The sequence below is a fragment of the Schistocerca americana genome, chromosome 2 (genome assembly GCF_021461395.2).
Source record: "Schistocerca americana isolate TAMUIC-IGC-003095 chromosome 2, iqSchAmer2.1, whole genome shotgun sequence".
In the NCBI taxonomy this organism is placed as follows: domain Eukaryota; kingdom Metazoa; phylum Arthropoda; class Insecta; order Orthoptera; family Acrididae; genus Schistocerca; species Schistocerca americana.
The window spans coordinates 477,838,815-477,847,084 of record NC_060120.1 but is presented as its reverse complement, the minus strand read 5'-3'; positions in this window follow the sequence as shown (position 1 = coordinate 477,847,084).

The following is an 8,270-nucleotide window of genomic DNA, read 5'->3' as shown; positions in this document are numbered from 1 at the left end:
TGTACTTCATCACATCTGGTCTGGAGGTCGCACTATCACTTTTATTATGGTCATATACGCACAACTTTACGTTCTGACCTTCCACCCTGTTAACAATGTTTCTGATATGGAGTCACAATATTTACATTGTGAAAAGCAGTGTCCAGTGAAAGAACTGTATCAAGTGGCAAAAGCACAATAGTACACCACAAAAAAATAATCAGAAACATGGTGAACAGGGTGGAGGAGATCAGGACACAAAGTTGTGCTTATATGACAGTAAAAAAAGTGATAGTGCGACCTCCAGACCAGATGTGAGGAAACACAGATCAGCAAATCGTAAGCAATTACTTTTTTACAAAAAATCACTACACGAGCTGTTTAATAATCTAAACGTAACAAAAAGCATTGTTGTAGATCCCACTGATGATGCCTTAGAACAAGATAAGGTGAAACGCGATGGGATAAACAAATTAAGTAGCAGCAGCAAAAGGCAGTTTTATTTACAAAACAAGTATTATTACTATTATTATTATTTATACATCCACAAGAAAGGACACTACAAAAACCCTACAGCAAGAATATTTATTGCTTTGAAATTACAGCATGTGCAAGATTCAATGGCCTTAACATTAGTGTACAGGCGTTTCTTTATACGCTTCCCAATACAATGTTTCCCACTGTTTCGATTTTCACAAGTTAAGAAGTGATGCTAGTTCATAAGTGTTTTCTGTGCGTTGGATGTATATCAAGTCAAGTACTTGACAAGATGATGATGACCTGTAATGTCACTGATGCCACTGTTTTGCTTCATGGCTATACTGAAAAAACCTCCTTCGTTATGAAACAAGACTTCCAGTTTCTTGATTCCAAGCAAGATATTAGATACAATCAGAATATTTTCATTTATAGCCTTTTTATAGTAGTACACCACTGCAGGACACATTGTTGGTTTCATTTAAGCGCCATTCTTAGCTACCTGTTCTGTCACCTCATTCCAAAATGAGATTATGTCCATAGAATTAAATAATGAATTTACAGTATGTACAGCTGTTATTTTCAGATGATCATATGACAGTATAGCTTAAAGGGCTGATGTAAAATCACTCAGTATCACTAAATCCTGAAACTCAGCTATTGAACAAAAAGTTGGTGCACTGCAACATTTATGACACAAATGATGTTGTTGTATCTGCCAAGATTATGGTAAAGAGAGGGGAGGGAGGGGGGGAAAGGCTATATAGTCTTAAAACTATATCTCTTTCTGTTACGTAGTTACCTGCATAAACATGGAGCCAAATCTTTAGATAGGTACAAGGTTGTGATGGTGTCTATAGGGTTGGCTACTCTCTTCCAACAGACATGTTTTCTAGTGGTTTCCAATTAAAATGAGTCTGACGATGAGTCCAATGTGTCTGAGAAACAGCCACTTATCTAAGCATTTTACTTTCAAGTAGCATTAGAGGTTTGATATACAGGTGGTAAGAAGAATTCAGACAAAGAGTGAACAATTCCTTTTCTTCAGTGTAATTTTGTAAGGGTCCACAGTTTGCTCTCTGCTCACTTGTTTTAATCATGTGGCTTTTCCATTTTTTGTCAGATGGGAATGATAAGCTTGGCTGTTCCCTTGGTGCTATTGGATAGGAGTAGGCTACCCTCTCCCTTCTCTCATTATCATACAACATGAACATTACCCCCCCCCCCCCCCCCCCTCTCTCTCTCTCTCTCTCTCTCTCTCTCTCTCTCTCTCTCTCTCTCTCTCTCTCTCTCACACACACACACGCACACACACACACACACACACACACGCACACACACAGTCCTCTAAATGTATCAGATCTTACACTTCGGCAAAGAAGTGCCAGTCTGTGTGTGTGTGTGTGTGTGTGTGTGTGTGTGTGTGTGTGTGTGTGAGTGTGTGTGAAGAATAGGAAACACCTTTCCAGTTAGGTTGCTGAACCTGCCCCTTGGGGTCTCCCAACCCATCTTGCCACACAACTTTATATTAAACACAAGCTGTTAGCCACAGGTGCTATCACATATGAGTAGTTTTACTATGATTAAGTGATGGTGAGTAAGTAAGCTGCTGTACAAGCAATAATATTGACTGCCCTCACGCGTCTGCCTGCTCTCCAGCCTCCCAAGTTGTCACAAAGCACAATGCATCAGCATATGCCACGTTGTTGCCAAGCAGCGCGTACAGAGGGCCATGGGCAGGAGTGTGCATCTCTGCACCATGCTATTGAAGTAGTGTGGATTAAACATAGTGAACTCAGTAGCAAAAAACAGTCTAAGTTCCAAAAACAGCATAAGCTTTAATGATATGTTTTGCCTTTTTGAGGCATCTCCAGAATTCCTATATGGGGAAAATACATAAAAGCAAACAAGGGGAGAAGGTTGCAAAAATTTTTTAAAATACTATAAAAACATCAGAGTGAAGGACGACTTTTGTATAGGAACTGTGGGTCATGCATTAGCCAGAAGTAGTCAAATTTTTGATGTGTACCTAAAATGCAAAAGTAAAAGAATTTTTAAAAAATTTCCCTAGACTAGCAACGAAGAGCCAAATTACAAATTGGTAGTGGAATCATGAAAGAGGTGACAATCCTTGCCTTTGGCAAAGGTATGTCTCAGGATGTGTCCTATCAACTGACCCCTTCTTTTAGTTGGGTTGTGCCATAGAATTTCTTTCTGCCCCGCCAAATGAATTCAGTACCACCTCATCAGCTAATTTTTCTACCCATATAATCTTCAACACTCCTCTGTATCAGCACATTTCAAAGATTTTATTCTCTTCTCAGATCAGCAATCATGGTATAGTTGGGCAAAAGCAAAGTTTAAACTGCCAATGGAATTCTGTGTCCATTTGGATTGCTTTATAAGATGTGCTGGTGGAAATGCATGAACAATTTATAATCAGTTTGAGTTATGAACTTTCCTAGCACATTAAAACTGTGTGCCGGACCAAGAATCGAACTTAGGACCCTTGCATTTCGTGGGCAAAGTGCTCTAGCTTGGGTAGCTTAGTCAGTAGAGCACTAGCACGTGAAAGGCAAACACCCCAAGTTCAAGTCTCATTCCGGCAAACAGTTCTGTCAGGAAGGTTCGTTTCACCACACACTCCACTACAGAGTGAAAATTTCATTCTAGTTCCAGTTATGATAGTGCTTCCTCTTTTGAAATTCACAGGGTCAGTAAATATGATTTAAAAGGCTATGTCAAATGCAAAGCGAATCAGGTACAGTGCTTAATAAGCAGTCACAAGGCACCTTCTAATGGCTTTCACTCAAATGAGTTACACTGGCCCATAGTTTCTGGCAAACGGGAATATATAAACTGCTTTGTTATACTCAGCAACTGTTTGACTTCAAAGAAACAATGAATACTTACGTTCATGAAAATATTCACATTGGCACCTCCTATTAAGGAAATTTACTTGAGTAACACCTTACTGATCTGCACGACGACTTCCGAGTCCCAGGAACTGTCAAAAAATGATTATTTCATAGAGATCGCATTAAAATTCAAAGCAATAGCATGAAAAGTCACTTGCAACAACAAAAACTTATTATTTTACAGTCAATTATGTCACTCATAATTTTGAGGGCAGCAGGGTTAATTGTTGCAGTTCCATGGGACGTCTCCTCCTCAACGAGATTCCAGCATGTTACCCACTACAATAACTTGCTCAGCTGTAAGGCCTTACAGAAGCGTGCATCCCAGCTGTACTGTTCCTGCCTAGAGAGAGAGAGAGAGAGAGAGAGAGAGAGAGAGAGAGAGAGCTTTGGGGTTGAGTGCGTGCACAGAGCACTGCATAGTACTAGCCAGTGTTGACAGCCATTTAGGTTATGTACTTTCCCTTTATTAAATGCCTTAAAATTTAATTACTTGCGATATCTCACTGTATGAAGTTCCACAGAAATGGCAATGTGTCATTAGGAGTGCGAAGGGTCACTCAAACTTCTGAGGGTAACTGGGTTAATTTTTGCATTTCCATGGGAAGTCATCCTCCTCATTGCGAGTCCAGTGTGTTAACTACTATGACACCTTGCTCAGTTGTAATGCCTTAGAGAAGCCTGTGCAACCCAGCTGTACCGTTCATGCCAAGATTTACATTCCGTGACGACATAAATTCTAACCACAGGACAGAATTCTGCCGACAGATGACTGACAGGTAGAATTCAAGTGAGAAAATCAACGTTCAACTTTGAAACAAAAAAAATGGCTGCAGAAATTTGACAGAGATAAAACGGCTGTCATGCTTCTGAATCTTCCCTCAAAGTGCTTTTCTGACAAAAACTGTAAGTTGATGTTTATTTGCAAAAGGGTAGTATGCACTTTCTTTTGTTACATGTAGATATATCACCACAACTACAGCTATAAACAATGTGCGATTTGTGCTTTTACCAGTGGGGGGGAGCGTGTCTTAGGGGGATAGTATAATTATATATGTTACTAGCTTGGACTGTGGCGTTACCCATGGTTAAACAGTTATTCATAAATAGATTTTAATGCCGAAACTCACTATTCACGCATATGCACTATCAGAAAAGCCATACCTTGTTATATCTTTAAAAGTAAATTATACGAAAAGCTTATTTACAAAATCATCTACATACAGGTATACGAGGGGAATTCAAAAAGTAAAGGCACATTCGTGAAAAGCTGCACTTATTCTGATGATTTTTCTACGTAACCTCCCTGGACTTCAATGCAGTTTTCCCAACGTTTTACGAGTTTTTATCTCATCAGAAAATACGTTTTTCGGTTGCATCTGTAACCAATTTTGCACCGTAGCAATGACATCTTCATCACTTTCAAATCTTCTTCCATGTAGTGCTTCCGTTAAAGGTGTAAACATGTGAAAATCGCTTGGAGCTAGGTCTGGATGTTCCAGCACATCTAATCTCAACTCCTTTATTGCGTCGGCTGTCCATTTGGCAGAATGTGGGCAAGTGTTATCTTGCTGCAGGATGACACCTCTTCACAGTTTTCCACAACGTTTGAATCTGATTGCAGGTTTTAGTTTTGTACGCAACATATCACATCTACCATACAATACAGACCTGGCTCTAAAGCCTCGTTTATGCTGGGGCGATGTCTTGCAACATTGTGGCATGCTACGGAAATGTGGCGTGCGTCATCTTGTAGCATGCTACAACAGGCAACATTTTGCGGCGTATGTTGTATGCGGAAAGTTAATTTATACCAAAGCAACAATTTGTGCCCCACATGTGTGTCTTGCAGTATAATGGATGATAAAGTGACTGCAACGGTGGCCTACTTGGTACTTGCACATGCAGCTAACAACGGAAAAGAAAACAATGGTGGAAGAGAAGAGTATTTAAAGAAGGTGCACAAAATAGTATCCTAGGAACTAGAAGCAGATGATGGTGCATTATTTAGTAATTTTACGAGAATGTCGACTGAAGACTAATTACTTACTGCAGTTAACTACACCTCTTATTATAAAGAAAGATAACAACTGCCAAGACAGTATTTCACCAAGAATTTGATGGGCCATCACATTACGATTTTTAGCCATTGGCAATTCATAAAAGTCACTAATGTACTTATTTAAAGTATCATATTCTGTTATTTCCCTCATAGTGCCAGAACTATGCGAATCTATTTCATTGGTGTTGAAGAATTACATAAAGGTAAGCACGTAACATTCAATACTGATTTCATTTAAGTAATGTTTTATTGGCATTTTTAAGCAAATTAAAATCGATATTAAAAAACTGTTAAAAATATTTATTTCTAAAATTGAATTAATTCAAGCTCTTCTGTTTCTGTTAGAACAAATTCGTCACAATTATTATTGTCCACATTTACAATTTCACAGCTAGGTTTTGCAACCAATGTTTCAATGCTCGGAGTTTGCTGCTCTAAAAAGAACATTTGAAAATAAGTGCTTGACATATGTTGGAGGTACATGTTCTTCAAGAGCTACATCGCCATCATCTTTTGATACTGTGTCCTCTGTGTCATCAGTCTGAAAAAATAGGGAAAGTAATGAGTATGCTTTACTTTTCAGATTCCAAAGGATACTGAAGAATGGCAGAAGGTAGCAAGAAATTTCGAAGTGAAGTGGAATTTCGCTCACTGCATAGGAGCCATATGTGGCAAACATGTGCAAATTATGTGTCCTCCGAATACTGGAAGTGAATACATCAACTACAAAAAAAACATTCAGCATTGTCCTTATGGCAACTGTAGACACAAATTACTGCTTTCAATATGTAAATGTTGGATGTCGCAGGGACAGAAAGAGAAGGGAGGAGGAGATTGACTTAGAGGGGGAGAGAAATTGACCTTAGTGAAGAGGAGAGTAACGGAGGGGGTAGGAGGTGATAGAGCAGAGAAGCAGATGGACAGGGAGAAGGGCAGGAGTGGGAAAAGGAGGAGATGGACATAAGGGGAAGGTAGAGACATTTATTTACCTCATTTATAAAATCAATCACTCAATCTTCATATGTTGTTAGTTAGCAACTTTGTAAATGATTCATGTAATATACGATACTCAAATGATACTAAAATGAAATGAATAAAATGTAAAATTAAAATTTTTGTGTTTTTTTTTTAGCTTAATTTTAACACTCTGAAATTATAAGTGAATGTTAATTTGTTAAATCACCGTATTATGACAAAGCCACAGCAAAGTGTGGCCGGTTCAGCTAGTACTACAGTATATAATTGTCATTTTAACTTACAGAGTTTAGTTGAAGAGACGAGATGAATGAGACTGCTCCTGAAGATTCGAGGGTTTGCCTGCTGGTTTGTCAAAGGCGCTATGGTGTCGAGACTTGATCCACCTTGCTGCAAATTTTTCTGCATCGAAGCAATGCAGTGGAGGTCCATTATTTGAAATGAAAAGTAGATTTGAAAGTGTCGGAATTTGTAAGTGATTTTCCTGATCAGTCAGTGTTAAATTCACGGCACTAAATCCGCGTTCACATTCAGCCGTTGATATAGGTAGAACTTAGACAGCTTTCACAAGTTCCTTCACAGAATTGGGCATGTGTTGAGGATGTTCTTTACAGATTCGAAAATCTTTAACTAGTGTCGCACATGTCCTTTCACGTAATTTAAAATCCACCTTATTACACAAGCGTGAAATTGACATGTCACCATAAAACACACGTTCGTAATCATCTGAAGGCCATGTATCTGAATTTAATACAGCTACATCCAAAAAGAAATCCAGGTCCTCAAAGCAGTTTTTTATATTGTGTACCAAAGACTGAAAACATTTCTTCAGAAATGTCTGAAATCTGTTATATGCATCACAAGATGGTTCTTTAATTAATACCCCTTTGAATGTGCGCTTTTCCTCCAACTCTTGTACTATCATCCTAATTTGTGGCGAGTCATTTGTTTTCAGTGTTCCAAGAGTTCTTATAGCCACGTCAATTTCCTGTTTTGCTTTAAGCACTGAAGTATTTCTGTTCTGCATAAAGAATGATAATACTTGCAGAACTTCTAGGGCCTCATAAAGCATAACTAATTCCATTACAAGCAACCACTTTGTGAGATGTTTTAGTAAACCTTCAAATTTAGATCTCTCCTGAGTTGATCAGGAACCATCATGTCTCAGTTTTTCAAAAAGATGGACAAGAGAACTGTGACTTTCAAGAAGAGCTCGAACAGCATTAAATGAGAAAGCAACCCAACGTACGCGAAAAATACGGCCTAGTTTTAATAGCTGCGAGGACAATTCTTGTGAAACACTTTGTAGTAGTCTCTGATTTTTGGGACTTCGAGAAAACATAGAATATAAGGAATCCAAATAAACCTGTATATGGTATACATCTGCTACATCATTCATAACATCGTGGACAGCTAATTCCATTTTGTGGTTCATACAATGAACGACAGTTAAATCCTTATGTAAATGACTATGCAGTAGAGCGGCTATGCCTTTGTAAGGTGCAAGCATTGTTGAGGCACCATCTGTTGCGGTACCTACAAGGTGGTTTTTTAGTACATCATTTGTAATGCTATACTCTTCAGAGCTGCTAACAGTGTGCTGAAAATGCATTCTCCTGTCCCACTTTCTAATTCAACAATGTCAAAAAAATAATTGCAAGCAACTCCCTCAAAGAACAATCATAAATATATTATTAAACAAGTTTTATTGTAAACCGTAGTACTTTCATCCATCATGATACTAAAGTTTGTACCCGATTCTACAAGGAAGTGAGCAAGATTCTTTTTCATTTCTTCTCCTACAAACATAATGATATTTCGGGATGCATGGTCAGAATGAAGCATATTACCGACTGATA